This window comes from Tursiops truncatus, chromosome 12 (assembly GCF_011762595.2).
Source record: "Tursiops truncatus isolate mTurTru1 chromosome 12, mTurTru1.mat.Y, whole genome shotgun sequence".
NCBI classification, from domain to species: Eukaryota; Metazoa; Chordata; class Mammalia; order Artiodactyla; family Delphinidae; genus Tursiops; species Tursiops truncatus.
Genome location: NC_047045.1, coordinates 26,319,753 through 26,338,337, shown reverse-complemented (window position 1 = coordinate 26,338,337; position 18,585 = coordinate 26,319,753). Strand labels below are relative to the sequence as shown.

General features: G+C 39.9%; 1 long non-coding RNA gene across 1 annotated transcript in view; it reads right to left on the bottom strand.

The window, feature by feature from the left end:
• LOC141276080 (uncharacterized) overlaps positions 1-18,585 on the bottom strand; it is a 157,537-nt gene that overhangs the window by 34,513 nt on the left and 104,439 nt on the right. The window contains exons 3-4 of the long non-coding RNA XR_012325019.1: positions 8,172-8,306; positions 7,658-7,808 (exon numbers count right to left, since the gene is read on the bottom strand). This is a non-coding gene — a long non-coding RNA (uncharacterized lncRNA). The remainder of the gene's footprint in view (positions 1-7,657; positions 7,809-8,171; positions 8,307-18,585) is intronic.

Below are 18,585 nucleotides of genomic sequence, written 5' to 3'. Positions count from 1 at the left end.
TCTTTCCATAGAAATATGAAGAGCCTGATAAATTCAGTGTGGACTTGAACCTGTAGCCTCAAGGTCTTTACACTGTCCTAAGTGCCTTGGAAGCCCACAAGCCTTTGAACATGCATTAATGTTTGTAGTAAAACCATTAATTCTTGTGTGTATTTCATGGAAGGGAAGAATTAATTCAAGGAGTCTTCCTGACAGGTGTACCCATGGGTTGGGTATATGCAGAAGCACAGCATGTAAACACAAGTGTAGGATAACCCCTTCCTTTCCTTACTGTGAATCACTACTGTGCATTCTTATATCATGAGGTGATGGGAACAGTCCTTTACCCTGGGCAAAATCTCCACCATTGCACATATAAATATTGCCTTTGTTAGTCTAAGACACAATGAATCACAGTGTACCTTCCACAGATTCTTTTTTCCTATTACTTCTCTTGGTGGCCCTGGATCAAAATCAGTTGGTTGTTTTTAAAAACCAAGACAGTTGGTGGTTAGACTTCCAGAGGGTAATAGTAGTAACTTCCTACTTGCACGTTGCCTGAACTAAAGGAATAATATTTTGCTACAGTCATAGTTATACCACCGCTTCAGCCATCATGTTCCCTTTTGAAAGACATGGTAATATTGGTTTGCTGATAGAGCCCCAATGTCAGTCTTTAAAATGCCCACTCAAAATGTCCCTGAGTGATTTTTAGCATATTATGGGATACATCTTGGGGGGGGCGGGTGCCACTTCTTGGTATCACAGGCTATCTGGTGGTTTTCCCCAATTAAGATAGCTATGCAGTCTTACACCTTTTCCAGATATTTAATGCAAGAATTCTTTAGGGTCAGTATCAATGGCGACTCCATGTGCCAAGCATTGCATGTTCTTTACTCCAGCCATGGAATTTTATATTCTGACAAGGGTCTCATGGTGCCCACCTAGATACTTAAATTGTTGCATGACCCAATAGATAGCAAGAACAGTGACTTTATGGGCTTGAAATCATTACCTATGCTTCTCTAAGATGAGGACCAGAAAGAGTGAATGATTTTGGCAATTATAAGTTACTGAACAATTTGGAGAGCGGCGGAAGTAGAGTCAGTAATCGAAGCACAAGTTTTCACTCAAGAGGGCTCTTTCCAATAACAGGAAAAGTCCAACAGAAAAAGTTAAATCCATATGCTACATAAATATTTTATCATTTTTTCTCAATTTACTAAGTGATTCAATATGATCTTATATCCTACTACATGTCATATCTGTCACATTAAAATGGCCAATTTTGCATTTGATAAGTATTAATTAGCTTAGTATTATTGGAAAAAAGAATGCTTCCAAGTATCCTAATGCAAATTGACTAATAATCTATTAAAATTTAGGGCCCTATGTCCCAATTCCTTCACATATGCTTTTCAATTCTTTATTTTCGAAATTACTATTGTGTTCTACCTCAAAAAAAGAGAAACCACCAAAAAGCCATAAATATGAAGTTATGAATCATAGGTAGAAAGTAATTTCTATTAAAAAATTGAAGTGTGTACTAACTGTCTCTGGAACTCTATGACAAACATTTTTCACAGGCATTCACCTTCTCATCAGAAATATGTATATAATGGTTTGTTACAACAATTTAAAACTATTTTGAAAAAATGCATATGAATGCAATGGAAACAAACTTTTTATTGGTATTTTTCAAAAATAATTTCCAATTAAACATAGTATTTAGGTTGGTCAGTTGCCAAGTATTTTTGTAGTATTTGAATAATTTTGTTTTGATGAATACCAAAAATAAATTAGTATACCTTTATTTTTTCTATCATTGTTAAGGATAGAAAAAGCTCTCAATTTGTATTACAAATACAGATGATGTATGTTTTTTCATGCATGGTATGGCAATAGGACTTCTTAGAAGGATGCATATTAATAATCTTAGCTGAAGTTTATTCTTACTATCTAGCAAGCATGACTTCTTGTAATTTTATGGAGCACTTACATGGGTCTAGAGTCCAGAAATTGTATGTAGACTTCCAAAAATCTAAACGGTAATCAGTATTTTTCTTCTTAAACCAGTGGAATTATTTTCATTTAAACTGGCAGAGGAAAAACAGTTTCCTCTTCAGTAAATCATGGTATAGGATCACATATGGCCATAATGCAATTGTGTAATAATTATATAATGATGAATTCTTGTGTAGACTGCTGTATCAGTGGAGGTCCAGTCAGGAAAACAGAAACCATATTTGTTATCTGAACACAGAGAAGTCAGTATATGAAATTGCTTAAACATATGTTAGAGAACTGGAAGTATAAAAAGGAAATACTGAGGTAACACAGAGACAGTATCTGCTGGAAGTCACCACCACCTCTGGGGCTGGGGAACAATAAGCAGTGGGTGGAGGGCCCTGGGAGCCATGTCCCTTGCACTTCCGCGGGGTCTGGCAGTGGGCACAAAAACAGGCACTGGGATCAACTGCCACTGCCAGGGTGAAGGGTTGTTGTTGAGCCATCTGTCAGGACCAGCAAGCACAGAGGACAGAATAAGCCCTTTCTTCCTCTCCAGCCTTCCAGGCCCTTTCTTGGGACCCTGTTGGTGGAAACTATCAGGTAGCAGCTGGCAGTGTGGTCTACAAGGTCTCCACCCCAGCATCATGGTTTAGAAGGATGGGTTTGGAGTCAAGAGAAAGAATAGCTAAATAACTGACACATTTATTAATGTTATTACTGTGAAATTCTTCTTAAAAATCTAAGGATTTAGATTTCATGATTTAATATATACTTTTAAAAAGTCAAGTTTGATGTACTTTATTTGTATATGTCATTACAAATCTTGGTAGTTAATGATTTTTACTTATAGTAAAGGATTACACTAAAAGGAAACACTGTGTTTTTCTTTGGTACTTCTTAACCTGTTCTCAAGTTCCCTCTGGATTTCTCCACTTGAGGGAAAGTGACAGAAGTGTTTCATATCTATGTTCACTTCTGTGTTCTTTTCCATCAAGAAGGGCAGGTTGACTGGCTGGGCTGTGCCATTTGTCAAGTTTGTCAAGGAATGAGTGAGCAGTACGTTTAAAGTGTAAGCTGCTCCTCTTTTATTCATGAACGAATTTATTTATATATGTGTATTGTTATTGGACTAGTACAAATTTAATGATTGAGTTTTCTATTAATGCCATGCACACTGTTTACATTTCCATTAAAGCATGATATTCATGTTTAGGTACTAATGAAAATGTTTATATATGGCAAAATATATGATTAGTTGATTTTCCCATTCAATCAGTATTGGCATTTCTATGAAATAGAAAGAATTCTTTATTTTAAAGAAATTTAGAAAATTGTAATTAAGGTATTATGATTAGAAAAGTTAAGTTCATATTGAGTGGCATTTGTGGCATATTTGAGACTTTCTCTTAAGTAGAATTTGTCCTCAAGCAGCTAAAAAACATGCTAAGAGGGCTTCCCTGGTGGCGCAGTGGTTGAGAGTCTGCCTGCCGATGCAGGGGACATGGGCTCGTGCCCCGGTCCGGGAGGATCCCACATGCCGCGGAGCGGCTGGGCCCGTGAGCCACGGCCACTGAGCCTGCGCGTCCGGAGCCTGTGCTCCGCAACGGGAGAGGCCACAACAGTGAGAGACCTGCGTACCGCAAAAAAACAAAAAAAAAACATGCTAAGAAAGAAATGTCTGAATAGGGTCTCAAGAACAATTGCTTCCATGTATTGATAAAAGATCAGTTCAATTTAATTTATCAATTTTTATTTTGAACACTGCTGGACTTACTTGTTTGTAAGTGGGATCCTTAGTTAAAGTTCCTAAATATTCTTAAAACAGTCCATATATCTAAATGAGTGGGTAAGAGATTCTTTGGAGTTGTATAGCATCTTGATTCCATTCAAGGAATCAGGGACATGAAGCTTGAAGAAATTTCTATGACTGTATTTTTTTAATTAAAAATATTTTTATTGTAAAAGATGACATTATAGAAAAATGCATAGTACATTTACAGTCCAATGACTAACCTTAAACAATTACATAATCTCCACCAAGGTCAAGAAATTGACCATTGCCATCTCTGGCAGGCAAGCTCTATGGACCTCAATGACACCTGCTTCCCGTTTATTCATGCCCTTGTATGATTTGAGCTAGACTTGCTTCCAACAAAAAGAATGAGGCAGAGGTGATGGAATGTCACTTCTGAGTCTAGATAATATAAAGGACATGGCTTCCCTCTTGGCATTCCTTCTCTTGTTCTCCCTTAAATCACTCACGCTGATGCAAGTCAGCTGCAAAGTCATGAGACAGCCCTGGGGAGAGACCTGCTCGAGCGAGCTTGGAAGCAAATTTCAGGGGTCTGCCAAAACCACATTAGTGAGTTGGTATAAGATACTTTAGCCCCAGTTGAGGCTTGAAAGGACTGTCCTGAATGACGCTTTAATTTCATCCTCACGAAAGACACTGAGGCAGAGGCACCCAGCTGAATTGTGCCGATTCCTGATCCATAGAAACTGATGTATTATTTTAAACTGCTGTTTTGTAGCAATAGAAACACCATCACTCAAAAGCCCTTTTTCTGTGCCCTCCTAATCATTTCCCTTCTCCCATACCCCGTCCCCCAAAGTAACCCATATTCCTACTTTTTAAAATTAATTTTTAGTTGGAGTGTAGTTGATTTACAGTGTTGTTAGTTTCTGCTGTATGGCAAAGTGACTCAGTTATACATATACATATATCCACTCTTTTTTTAGATTCTGTTCCCATATAGGCCATTACAGAATATCGACTAGAGTTCCCTGCGCTATACAGCAGGTTCTTATTAGTTATCTATTTTATATGTAGTAGTGTGTGTATGTTACTACCAATCTCTCAATTTATCCCTCCCCCACCCTTTCCTCCTTGGTAACCATGTTTGTTTTCTACATCTGTGACTCAATTTCTGTTTTGTAAGTAGATTCATTTGTACCATTTTTTTTTAGATTCCACAAGTGATATGATATTTGTCTTTCTCTGACTTAACTTCATTTAGTATGATAATCTCTAGGTCCATCCATGTTGTCGCAAATGGTGTTATTTCGTTCTTTTTTACGGCTGAGTAACATCCATTCCTCCATGGAGGCACATTTAGGTTGCTTCCATTTCCTGGCTATTGTAAATAGTGCTGCAATGAACGCTGGGGTGCATGTATCCTTTCAAGTTATGGTTTTCTCCAGATATATGCCCAGGAGTGGGACTACTGGATCATATGGTAGCCCTACTTTTAGTTTCTTAAGGAATCTCCATACTGTTCTCCATAGCAGCTGTACCAATTCACATTCCCACCAACAGTGTAGGAGGGTTCCCTTTTCCCCACACCCTCTCCAGCATTTATTGTTTGTAGATTTTTTTAAGTATTTATTTATTTTTATATCTTTAGTGGAGTATAATTGCTTTACAATGGTGTGTTAGTTTCTGCTTTATAACGAAGTGAATCAGTTATACATATACATATGTTCCCATATCTCTTCCCTCTTGCATCTCCCTCCCTCTCACCCTCCCTATCCCACCCCTCCACGCGGTCACAAAGCACCGAGCTGATCCCTGTGCTATGCGGCTGCTTCCCACTAGCTATCTACCTTATGTTTCGTAGTGTATATATGTCCATGCCTCTCTCTCGCTTTGTCACAGCTGTTTGTAGATTTTTTGATGATGGCCATTCTGACCAGCATGAGGTAATACCTCAATGTAGTTTTGATTTGCATTTCTCTAATAATTAGTGATGTTGAGCATCTTTTCACATGCCTCTTGTCAATCTGTATGTCTTCTTTGGAGAAATGTCTATTTAGATCTTCTGCCAATTTTTTTGTTGGGGTTTTTTGTTCTTTTTGATATTGAGCTGTTTGTATATTTCGGAGATGAATCCCTTGTTGGCCACTTCATTTGCAAATGTTTTCTCCCATTCTGTGGATTTTCTTTTTGTTGATCCATATTCCTACTTTTAACACAACAGTTTTGATTTCTCTGCTTTTGAACTCTTATGAATCCAACAATACAGATGACATTCTTTTGTGCCTGGCATCCTTTGCTCCACATTCTATTCAGGAGATTCATTTTCATTAATCTATAGTTTCAGTTGGGGCTCTTATGGTTACTACTGTTAAAATTCTTTTCGTACTCAGATTTATGTATTTCTAATTAGTACAAACCTTCAACTAGAATTTCTCTATCAAAAAGTTCTCATATTTCCAATGTTGGTGTATCATGACAAAATGTTTTCTGAAGTGGTTGCACCAATTTACACACCCAACAGCAGGGTATTAGAGTTCCCACTGTCCCACATCCTCACCCAATTTTTCTATCTTAAACTTTAGCCCTTCTTCCACGGGAAGAGCGGTATCTCAGAGTGGGGTTAACTTACTGATGGCTAATGTGGTTGAATCTTATTTGACTTCACGGCCGAGTCCTGCCACTAAATCTATGGATTTGTCCTTTCCTTATCGATGTGTAGTAGTCCTGTATAATGTATGGATACAAACCCTTTCTTAGCTATATGTGTTTAAAATCATACCACCCATTTGTGGGGGTCAGGGGAGCTTGCATTTTTATTCTTCAAACGGTGCCTTCTGATAAGCAGTAGTTTTTATTTTAATCTGAGTCTATTTTTTATGGTTATCGCTTTTATAACTATTACAAGAAGTCTTTCACTTTCCCAAGGTCAAGATGATTTCCCTCTATATTATCTTTTAAAACTTTATTGCCATACTTTTCATATTTATAACTATAATCCACCAGGAATTGGCTCTTATATAAGTGTGAGGTAAGTACCAGATTTCATTTTTTCCCCTATGGATATACAGTTGACACAAGATAAGTTATTGAAAAGATCATCTTTGCCCCCTGGCATTATAGTGTCATCTGTGTCATAAATCAGGTGACCACATACAGGTGGCATGTTTCTGGACTCCCGATTTCATTTCATTAGCCTATATATCTGTTCCTATACCAATACACACTGTCTTAATTACTATAGCTTTATAATAGTTCTTGAGTTTTGGTATCTGTTAGTGTACATTCTCCAATGTTATACTTCTGTTTCAGATTTTATTTTTTAACCAGTTTATCAATTTCTCCTAAAAAATACCCTTAAGGATTCTGGTCGGAATTGCAGACCTGAATCCTTAGATAAGCTCAGGAAAAATTGATGTAGTTACAATAACTAGTCTTCCAATTCAAAGCCAGTATAGTCCCTTGATTTATTAGGCATTTTATCTTTGGTCTTAGTTCTGTCCCTCCAGCTCTGTGCAGTTTCAGAGCTCAGGACATACACTGAGGGGGAGAACAGCCATATCTGAGCTCCCTGAAACCTCCCATTCTGTTAACCCAGTCCTGTGTGACCCCCAAAATCTCTGCTGGCCACTCTGTCCCCCTAGTAGCAACACTAGATGCAGGCTTACTTAGGGATCTCTGCTTTTGTCTCAAACCTACAACCACCAAATGCCTGCAAGGATGCTCAGGTCCTTAGCTCTCCTCCATAAATGTATCCCCTTGTTGGAATCCTATTCTTTTTAGTCTTTGTAGCTGCTGAAGTTCTCTGACGCCTTTAAGTAAATCATTTTATAACTTTTCCAGGTTTTCTAAATTGTTTTGATCTGCATCGAAATGTAGTCACCTCAAGGCTTAACTAGGGAAATATCCACTTACATGTTCAGGTGGTAGGTGGCAGGACTCTGTTCTTTGCAAGCTGTTAGACTGAGAGCCTCAGTTTCTCACTGGTAGTTGGCCAGAGGGAACTCTCAGTTCCTTGCGTGTGGACATTTCCAAGGTGTCAACTTGCCTCATGAAGCCATGCCAGCTGAGAAGGCAATAGAGAGTCTGCTATTAAGATGGAAGTCACAATCTTGTGTAACCAAAGTGACAGCCCAGCACTTATATTGTCTTCTGGTGGTTAGAATCTAGCTACAAGGTTTGGCCTACACTCAACGAAAGGGGATTACACAAGAACTGGAATGTGAAAAAGCTAACATGTGGAAGAACTGACCAAAATATTCATCTATAATTGGGACTTACGATCTAGTCATGTCCTGATCACTCTTGCAGAAGCAGCTCTCTGATCATATCATGACCCTGCCTAATAAATACAGCAAAGAACCTCTTGCCCACAACTACCCACAATCAGACCCCAGTCTTCATTTCCAACTTTTCTATTTTCTCTTACCACTCCTCACGAACTTCATGCTGTAGCCAGTGCTGTGAGCTCATTTCCCAAGGTGCTTGCTCTGCACGTTTGTCGTGTTGCTCCCCCTGCCTGAAATAACGGATTCTTCTCTTGCCATAAAGTAAGGTTTTTAGCCTGGAAAAAAGAAGGGGAGGGGGAAGGCACATTATTTTTCTCTTCCCATATGTAAAGAGATAGCACCAAGTAAGCCAATGTATAGAAGACTGAAAGGGCAGGTTTTCAGGTATAATGGAGAATTGCTGAGAGCCATCAAGGCTGCCCAACAGTGAAATGAACTGCCTGAAAAACAGTGAGTTTTCCATTTTTTTATGTGTTCAAATGAAGGAAAAAAATCTGTCCATTATGGGGATAAAGGGATACCAGTGTTTAATGGGAGTTAAGACTTCTGAGGTACCTTCCAACTCTTAAGAGTCTATGAATCTGTGAATTTATATAAGAATAAAAAACATTGAAATAGATGTTTGTTTAATGAGTCAGTCATTGAGTGAATGAATACAATGACTGATATGAGACTCAAACGGGGTCCCAGTGTACTGCTGGCCTTAGAACTTTAGATCCTGCTGAGTTGTTTGTTGTCCTGCATGCAAGGATTGTGTGTCACAAAAACCAGGAGCCTTAAGTGAGACTCAACACCACTATACACTGACTCCCTAATGAGGAGAAATAGACATGGGTGCAGGCCCATCTGGCCAGGCTGTTTCTGTCACATACATGATGTCATTCAAGACAAAAAAGCCAGACAATAGACAGTGAATTTGACTATTGCATAAATTTGGTGTTACTTGGTGTTAAGATGCAACATACTCTTGTATAGATGAGGGTGGACTTTCCTTTAAGATAAATGGGAAGAAGTTAATTCTGGCACCCATGGCAGTGGATTTTAGATTAGGGAAAGAAATTTGTTCTGGTCTTCCTGGAGCCTCAAGTAGATCTGACTCTAAGATGTAGGAAGGGAAGAATTGCCATGGTCTCTGGAAGTGGGTCAGGAGTAAGACAGAAAGCAAGCCAAGAGGAGGCTCTGTGATGGGTCTGGACCTGTGCAGTTGTTAAAAGTACTTTTTTTTTTTTTTACATACACCTACTTTCCCAAATGTTTACTAAAATTTCATTACAATTTACAGTGTGGAGCCTATCGCCCGGCTGCGGAGTGTTGTAAAGTTAGGGCCAAGTCCCAGAAAAACAGAGTGGGGCCTACTGCAGCATATAGTGCAAGTGGGGCAGGACGTGCACAGTGGGCCCCTCCCCTGGAGACATGCAAGATGGAGCATTTGTTGGAAGAGTTTCTCTCTGCCCAGAGCTCCAGGACCAATGCATCTTTCCACCACCTTAAACCACTGGTGAGTATCTCCTCAAATTACAGAAAGACACACTGTGGAGGAGCAGCTAGGTGGAGACAAGATGGTGGAGCAGAAGGACGTGAGCTCACCTCTTCTTAGGAAGATACCATAATAACAAACAACTAACGAACTGCTGAACAACCATCAACAACAACAAAAAATTGCTGGAACCTACCAAAAAAGACATCCAAAGACAAAGCAGAAGCCACAACGAAACAGTAGGAGGGGAGCAATCACAATAAAATCAAATCCAATACATGCCAGGTGGGCGACCCACAAACTGGAAAACAATTATGTCACAGAAGTTCTCCCACAGGAGTGAAAGTTCTGAGCCACGTGTCAGGCTCCCCAGCCTGGGTGTCCAGCAACAGGAGAACGAACCTCCAGAGAATTTGGCTTTGAAAGCCAGCAGGGTTTGATCACAGGAATTCCACAGGACTGGGGAAAAAATTCCACTCTTGGAGGGTGCACACAAGGGCTCGTGCTTACCAGGACTCAGGGAAAAAAGCAGTGACATCATAAGATCCTGGGCCAGACCTACCTGCTAATATTGGAGAGTTTCCTGAGGTGAGGGAGTGGTGCAGCTGTGGCTCACTGCAGGGACAAAGACACTGACGGTGGTAGTTCTGGGGAGTACTGACTGGTGTGAGCCCTCCTGGAGGCTGACATTTTCCCACCAAGACCAGATCCCACAAATAGCCTGTAGGCTCCAGTGCAGGGATGCCTCAGGCCAAACAACCAACAGGGTGAGAACACAACTCCACCTGTCAGCAGACAGGCTGCTTAAAGTCTTCCTGAGCACACAGCTGCCTGCTAAACACACCCCTTGACATAAGTCTGCCACGGGACAAGAGGGACAACACCCAGCTCCACCCACCAGTGGGCAGGCACCAATCTGTCCCACCAGAAAGCCTGCACAAGCCCCTGGACCAACCTCATCCACCAGGGGGGCAGACAGCAGAAACATGGAGAACTACAATCTAGCCAAGGCAATGAGAAGAAAAATAAATAATAAATAAAAGGAAAGCAAATTGGAAAAGAAGAAGTAAAACTGTCGCTGTTTGACATGATCCTATACGTAGAAAATCCTAAAGATGCTATCAGGAAACTACTAGAGCTCATTCATTAATTTGGTAAAGTTGTAAGATATAAAATTAATACACAGAAATCTGTTGCATTTCTATACATTAACAATGAAAGAAACAATCTCACTGACCATTGCATCAAAAAGAATAAAATACCTAGGAATAAACCTACCGAGGGAGACAAAAGACCTGTACTCCAAAAACTATAAGACACTGATGAAAGAAATTGAAGGTGACACAAACAGATGGAGAGATATACCATGTTCTTGGATTGGAAGATTCAGTATCATTAAAATGACTATACTACCTAAAGCAATCTACAGATTCAGTGCAATCCCTATCAAATTACCAATGGCATTTTTCACAGAACTAGAACCAAAAATTTTTAAATTTGTATGGAGACACCAAAGACCCCGAATAACCAAAGCAATCTTGAGAAAGAAAAACAGCTGGAGGCATCAGGCTCCCTGACTTCAGACTATACTACAAAGCTACAGTAATCAAGACAGTATGGCACTGGCACAAAAACAGAAATATAGATCAATGGAAGAGGATAGAAATCCCAGAGATAAACCCACACACCTACGGTCAACTAATCTATGACAAAGGAGGCAAGAATATACAGTGGAGAAAAGACAGTCTCTTCAATAAGTGGTGCTAGGAAAACAGGACAGCTACATGTAAAAGAATGAAATTAGAACATTCTCTAACACCACACACAAAAATAAACTCAAAATGGATCAAAGACCTAAATGTAAGACCTGGTACTATAAAACTCTTAGAGAAAAACAGGCAGAAGTCTTTGACGTAAGTCACAGCAATATCTTTTGCGATCCGTCTCCTAGAGTAATCGAAATAAAAAATAAACAAATGGGACATAATTAAACTCAAAAGCTTTTGCACGGCAAAGGAAACCATAAACAAAATGAAAAGAAAACCCACAATAAAAGAGAAAATATTTGCGAACAATGCAACCGATAAGGGATTAACCTCCAAAATTTACAAACAGCTCATGCAGCTCAATATCAAAAAAGCAAACAACCCTATCAAAAAATGGGCAGGAGATCTAAATAGACATTTCTCCAAAGAAGACATACTGATGGCCAAGAGGTATATGAAAAGATGTACAACACTGCTAATTATTAGAGAAATGCAAATCAAAACTACAATGAGATATCACCTCATATCAGTCAGAATGGCCATCATTGAAAAGTCTACATGGGAGTTCCCTGATGGCCTAGTAGTTAGGATTCTGGACTTTCACTGCTGTGGCCTGGGTTAGATCCCTGGTCAGGGAACTGAGATCCCACCGGCAGGGCCAAAAAAAGTCTACAAACAATAAATCCTGGAGAGGATGTGGAGAAAAAGGAACCCTCCTATACTGTTGGTGGGAATATAAATTGGTAGAGCCATTATGAAGAACAGTATGGAGGTTCCTTAAAAAAACTAAAAATAGAGCTACCATGTGGTCCAGCAATTCCACTCCTGGGGATATATCCAGGGAAAACCAAGGTTCGAAAGGATACATGCATCCCAATGTCTATTACAGCACTGCTTACAATAGCCAGGACATGGAAGCAACTCAACGTCCAACAACAGATGAATGGATAAAGAAGATGTGGTACATATATACAATAGAATATCACTCAGCCCTAAAAAAGAATGAAATAATGCCATTTGCAGCAACATGGACGGACCTGAAGATTATCATACTGAGAGATGTAAGTCAGAGAAAGACAAATATCATATATGACTTATATGTGCAATCAAAAAAAATGATATAGATGAGCCTATGTAGATGAGCCTATGTACAAAACAAACAGACTCACAGACTTAGAGAATAAACTTATGGTTACTAGTGGGGGAGTGTGTGTGGGGAGGGAGGGATAGATTGGGAGTTTGGGATTGACATATACACACTACTATACTTAAAATAGGTAACCAGCAATAGACCTACTGTACAGCACAGGGAACTCTGCTCAGTATTCTGTAATAAGCTGAATGGGAAAAGAATTTGAAAAAGAATAGGTATATGTATAACTGAATCACTTTGCTGTACACCTGAAACTAATACAACATTGTTAATCAACTGTACTTCAATATAAGATAAAATTTTTTTAAAAAATGGAATCACAGGAAAAAAACCAATTTGCAATGTGAACTTTGCCTTTCATTTGGGAAGAAGTGAACACATTCTTGAGTGCCCCAGGCACAGTGGCAGGGACAGTCACCAGAGGAGTGGTGACCCTGGCGATCAACAGCAACAGAAACAGTCCAGTTTCTTCCACAATGCAGAAGGCCAGAGGGAAAATCCCTGACAAATTGCTTGAAAATTTTCTGAAGACATTTAGAGAGTGGCCATTTAGTAATAAGGTACTTCATCTGTAAAATGCAGCAATAATACTTGTCTCTGTTTCCCTCCAGAGAAGTTATGAAATGTAAAATAATTCACGTGATGTGTCTGAACACCTTGAAAAAAATACATACAAGTATATGATATCATGATTGCCTCCATAATAAAAAGAAAATATTAAAATAATATGTGCAGTTTCAACACCTGCAGTTGTATATGAAATATATAATTTTGTTTTCTGTCTAATCCACTGCACCTGCATTAAAAAAATGTACCCCAATGGTCCCATTTTTAAAAATACATAAAATTTAGACAGGTACTTATTCTTTTATTCACCCCATTGTGCCTAGGTCTCACAGAACATATTTTAAATAATACACTACCATAGAGACCACTTCAGTACAAATCTCCATAGTGTGGGTTAGTAAAAATTACTTTTAAAGGCAAACATCTGGCACCTCATAAATATATATCACCTTCCATCAAGAGTTTCTCAAACTCTCTTCATCTATATTACACTTATAAGCATTATTAATTCAGCATATTGTACATTGGTTTTAAAGTAGTCCCAAAGCAGAATCACATATGTAAAATATGGGCTGCCATACCTAGGCCCATGCAGCTCATAAAGAACATTAGCCATGATCCTAAATCCTTTGGATTTAATGTTTTCTGTTAGCTAATAGCGGTGGGTGATTTTTTTGAGCACGGATACAAGAAAATACTATAGTTAAGCTTAAAGGCAGCTATTCTTTTTTTTCCTCTCATGACATTTTAGCACATTATTCTAGGCTTACATTTAGCTTGTGTCAAAAAAAATGTCTGAAATATTTTACTCTGGTTTATTTTTACATCTAAAAGAAATTTTCAGAGATGACTTGCCTTGACAAAGGCTGAATCTGAAACACCTAACTGGTATTTCTCCTTTTCTAGAGGATACTGTAAAAAAGAATATTCTGTAATGCCCTTTGGCAATTTTTCCTGTCATTAATGATCTTACTGGGAAGTTATCTGAAGTTGTACTTCAGTTTGTGTTTTTCCTGTACAAGTAAATGCCGATAATTCTTGCTGTGTCTTTAATAATGCTGCAGATAATACAATCAGGTTTATTGGTGTATTTTTGTAATGGTGCATATATTTAGTTCAGAAATCTTATTATTTTGCCAGTGATAACACTCACTCCTTTAGCTGTTCCTGAAATGTAAAGTTAGAGGCATTTTCTTGTATTTTCATATTTCTCTCAACCCCTTTAAGAAATGAATACCACAAAATGGGCACAAAGCTGAAAGTTGTGAAGGTCTGTGGCCTGACAGACTACACAGGCTGTTTACCTCACTCATCTCATATCCCTGGTATCTCGTCTAAAACTATTGATTTTCAGGCACTATGTTAGGCAGTGGAGATACAACTACAAACATAACAATTTCTAACCACACAGAGCTTTCAACATAAAAGAGAGCAAAGAATAAGCAAAGAAATGGTTAGAAAACTTAAAATTGTTTAAGTGCTCTGAGGGAATAATATAGATGGTTATGCCTCAAAATTTTTAAAAAAAAGGACCTTCTTTGGATGGGACAGAGATACTCTCTCTAAGCACCTCGTGTTAAGTGTATCATGCTGATTTCCTGATTAAATAATGAATGGGATACATCTTTTTCTCTAAATCATATTAAAATGACTATCTAAACATACAATATATACAGAGAAAATCCTGTACCAGTATTAGAAAACATGGAAGAATAGCAGTCACACACCAGAAACTTTAAGAAAATTCTCTACATAAGGAGAATCTGCACAGACAACTGCTTGTCTGCATGCAGATGAACACCTTTCTTGGGAAATAAGTGAGGAGATCCCAAAAGAACTCACTAGCAGCAGCATGCAGAAGGACAAATGGGGTATTAGGACAGTAAGACAGCAATATGTGATCCCATCGGAAACTCAGTAAGTGCCCAGTTCGTGTCTGCCTTACATGTCTGATCCCGTGGCACTCGCTCACGGTGTATCCTTGGAAATACCCCTGCCAAATAATGGCTGCCATGATAAACACAAAAAGGTGGTCTCTGAATGGGGGGAGGCTCCCTGCTGCAAAGCCTATCCCATTGGTCTCTCTCTACAAACCTCTGGAAATAGAGCTCTAAACTGACAAATGATATATGGGAACTTTATTCTTCTCCCTTCATTTCAGCTTGAAAGACTCAGTCTCACAACCTCCGACAAGTCCCATTTCACACCAGAGCAGAACGACCCAAGAGAGTTCTCTGTAAGGAGAAGCTAGTATAGAAAAATCACTGGCTATACAAAATTCCATGGAAGTTCAAAAGAGAGTAACTCAGAAGAGCAGTCAGAAGAGTTAGGTTTTCTGACAAAATCCTAAACATTTTAAAAGTATGTGTACTCAGTGTCTCTTTATAGGAGTCAAGGCAGTAGTGCAGACAATGAAAGGGAAAATATGAACCAGAAGAAACTACACAGAGAAGAACAATACAATCACTGAATTGAAAACCTCAGTGAAGCAGACATTAGCAGATTGAAAAGGCAGAAACTAATGATCAACACTAATTTTCACTATGAGCCAGTCTTCTCAGCACTGTGGATACAGAAATGAAGAAAACCAAGTCCCTCTCTTCACAGACTTCATGTTCCACTGGGGAGAGACAGCCAGAGACACAATGAGCAATTAAACTTCTGCTACATTGGAAGATGATACGTGTAATCAAAAATCTATAAAAAACGGAGAAAGGGAATAGGGAGCAAGGATGGCAGTGAGGTTGCAGTTAAAAATTCATGAGGTCAACAAAGTCCTCACTGAGAAGGTGACACTAGAAAGACTTGATATTGTAGAATAGAAAGTGTGTGACTTCTTCCATCTTGACTTCTTAGATCACTCTCTAGGGATATCCAGCTGTCATGTCATGAGGACATTCAACCAGCCTGTGAAGAGGCTATCATGGAGAAGAAATGATGTTTCCCACCAATATCCAACACCAACTTGCCATACATGTGAGCAGCCTCTTTGGAATTGGGTCTCCCAGGCCCAGTAAATGCATAAATCCATGGGATGTATGCAGTCCCAGCCAACATCTTGCTGCATCCCATGAGAAGGTGAGACAGAATTTCTCAGCCAACATGCCCCTGAATTTTGCACCCAAAGAATCTGTGAGAGCTAATATTTAAAATTTCAAATCACTAAGTTTTGGGATAATTTGCTAGGCAGCAGTAGATAATCAATACACATGCAGATATCTAGAGGAAGAGCATCCAGAAAGAACAGCAAGGGCCAGTCTCTGAGATAAGAACATGCCTGGCATGTTTGAGGAACAGTAAGGAGGCCAATGTAGCTGGAGCTGAGTAAGGGAAAAAAAAACAAAGAGAATTGGAGTTAAGTGAAGAAATAGGTTCCAGACGGTATAGAACTGAGTTAGCCGTGGAAAGAATTTTGATTTTCACCTTGAGAAAGACTGGGACAGACAAGGATTTTAAACTCAGAAGTAACATAATCTAAATTAGAGTTTGAAACATTCACTCTGGCTGAGGCTCAGAATACAGTGGGATGGGGGGCAGTGAACAAGTTTAGAAGTAAAGAGTTAAGAGGCTATTGCAATAATCCAGGCACAAATGATAGTGACATGTACCAGACTGGTACCAGTGGAAGTGGAAGAAAGTGGAAAGATTCTGGATATATATCGAAGAGAAGTCAAGAATTAGACATAGGGTGAACAAAAAAGAATCAATGGTGACTCCTACATTTTTAGCCTTAACAAGTAGAGTAACAGAGTTAAATCTGAAAGGTATCATAAACGAACAGCTATAACATTTCTTGAGGCAACTAGAGGATGATGGAAATAACAAGCAGGTTAGAAAAGGATAAAATCACACTTCTACAAATAAAAATTTTAGTTTGAAATTAAGAATTTTTCTATAAAACAGATAAAGGTGAAGAGAATTAATGAGTAGGATAAAAAGGATGTTGCAAAATAATACAGACTATAGCACAGAAAGCTAGAGAGATAATCTGTCAGATAATATGAGAGATAAGTTATGAGATAAGGAGGGTATAATAATGTTTGACATAAATCCAAGGCTGCTAGTTCCATAATACCTAGACAGGTACTCGGAACACGGTAACTCTCAATAAATATTTACATATTTATTGAATTAATAATAATGCTAAAAAAAAGGTGTCAAGAGAAATTCCTATGGCAGCATAGGAATTTCTAGCTCTACCCCAACAAAAACATCAATTTGATTAACTATCTGCATTCAAAAATACCTTCATAAAAGTGAAGGATTCAAGGTGAGGGATTACAGCACATGGGTGAAGCACAAAAATGAGAAAAGATGGATTGAGAAGGGTAAGAAGCATACATTCACACTACCTCCATCATCCTTTCCCCAAGCCTGGGCAGCCCGGTGTGGAGACAGACACTCCCTGTGTGAAAAGGAGAGTGAAGTGAGCGCTTGACTTTACCGTGAACCCCAGAGGAGGCCTACCAAATTCCAGGCTGATCCCTGGGCCTTAGGTGGTCCCTGCATGCTCCCACAAACCCAGGCCCCTGACGTACCCTGGCACCTGCCAACTCCAGTGGCCTCAGTGGCTCCTGCAGCCCCAGGCAGCATATATGGCACGAGGCTCCACATAGGCTCCCAGCTCACCCTCGCTCCTGCCAGCTCCTAAGGACCTGGGCAGCTTCTGAGGCCCCAGGTGGCTCCCATGACACCAGGAGGTCAGTGGAACCCAACAATCCCAGTGTCCCAGCCCACCCCAGTGCCGACTGGCTCCAATGGCCCAGGGTGCCTCCTATGGCCCCAGGCTTTCGATAGGCTTCTGTGAACCTCAGCTCCGGCTCACCCCAGTGCCAGCTGGATCCCATGGACCTGGGCAACTTTCGTGGCACGAGGCTCCAGGTGGGCACGTGTGAATACAGGCTCCCAGCTAGGTCGTATGCCAGGCCAACTCCTGAGAACCCAGACTTTTGACCCACACCAGTGCCAGACCAGTACCCACAGACCTAGACTCTAGACCAGCTCTCACTGACCCAGGCTCATGGCACTAGGCTAGGCCCAGGTTAGTACCCGAGACCTCAGGTTATAGGCTGACTCTTGTAGCCCCAGGCTCCATGCTCATCCTACTATGAGGATGACCTCAATAACTCCAGCTTCCAGATTGGGTTCCACCAAACGGGGCTGCCAGGTAATCCCAGTACTGGTTTGTTCCTGTGGAGTCGATATCTAGATCTACAACTGCAGATCCAGGCACTGGACTGGTGCCCATGTACCCAAGCACTAAGCTTGGCCATCTGCTGACCCAGGCACCAGCTGTGCCTGCCCAAGGACTCTAGCAGCAAGTCCACCCATGGACACCATCAGATGGCCCACCCAGAATCTCTGGACAGACTGACTCTGGAGGGCTATGCCTGCTGAAACCAGTCTATAAAGACTAGAAGAGGTGCCTCTCAAATGCCCAGACATAAGCGCAAAGCCACAAGGATCATTTATAATGAAGGAAATAGGACGTTGCCAAAGGAAACTAATAAGCTTCAGTGACGAATCCTAAAGAAATAAAGATCTACAAATTGTCTGACAAAAACTAAAATATAGATCATTTGAAATCACAC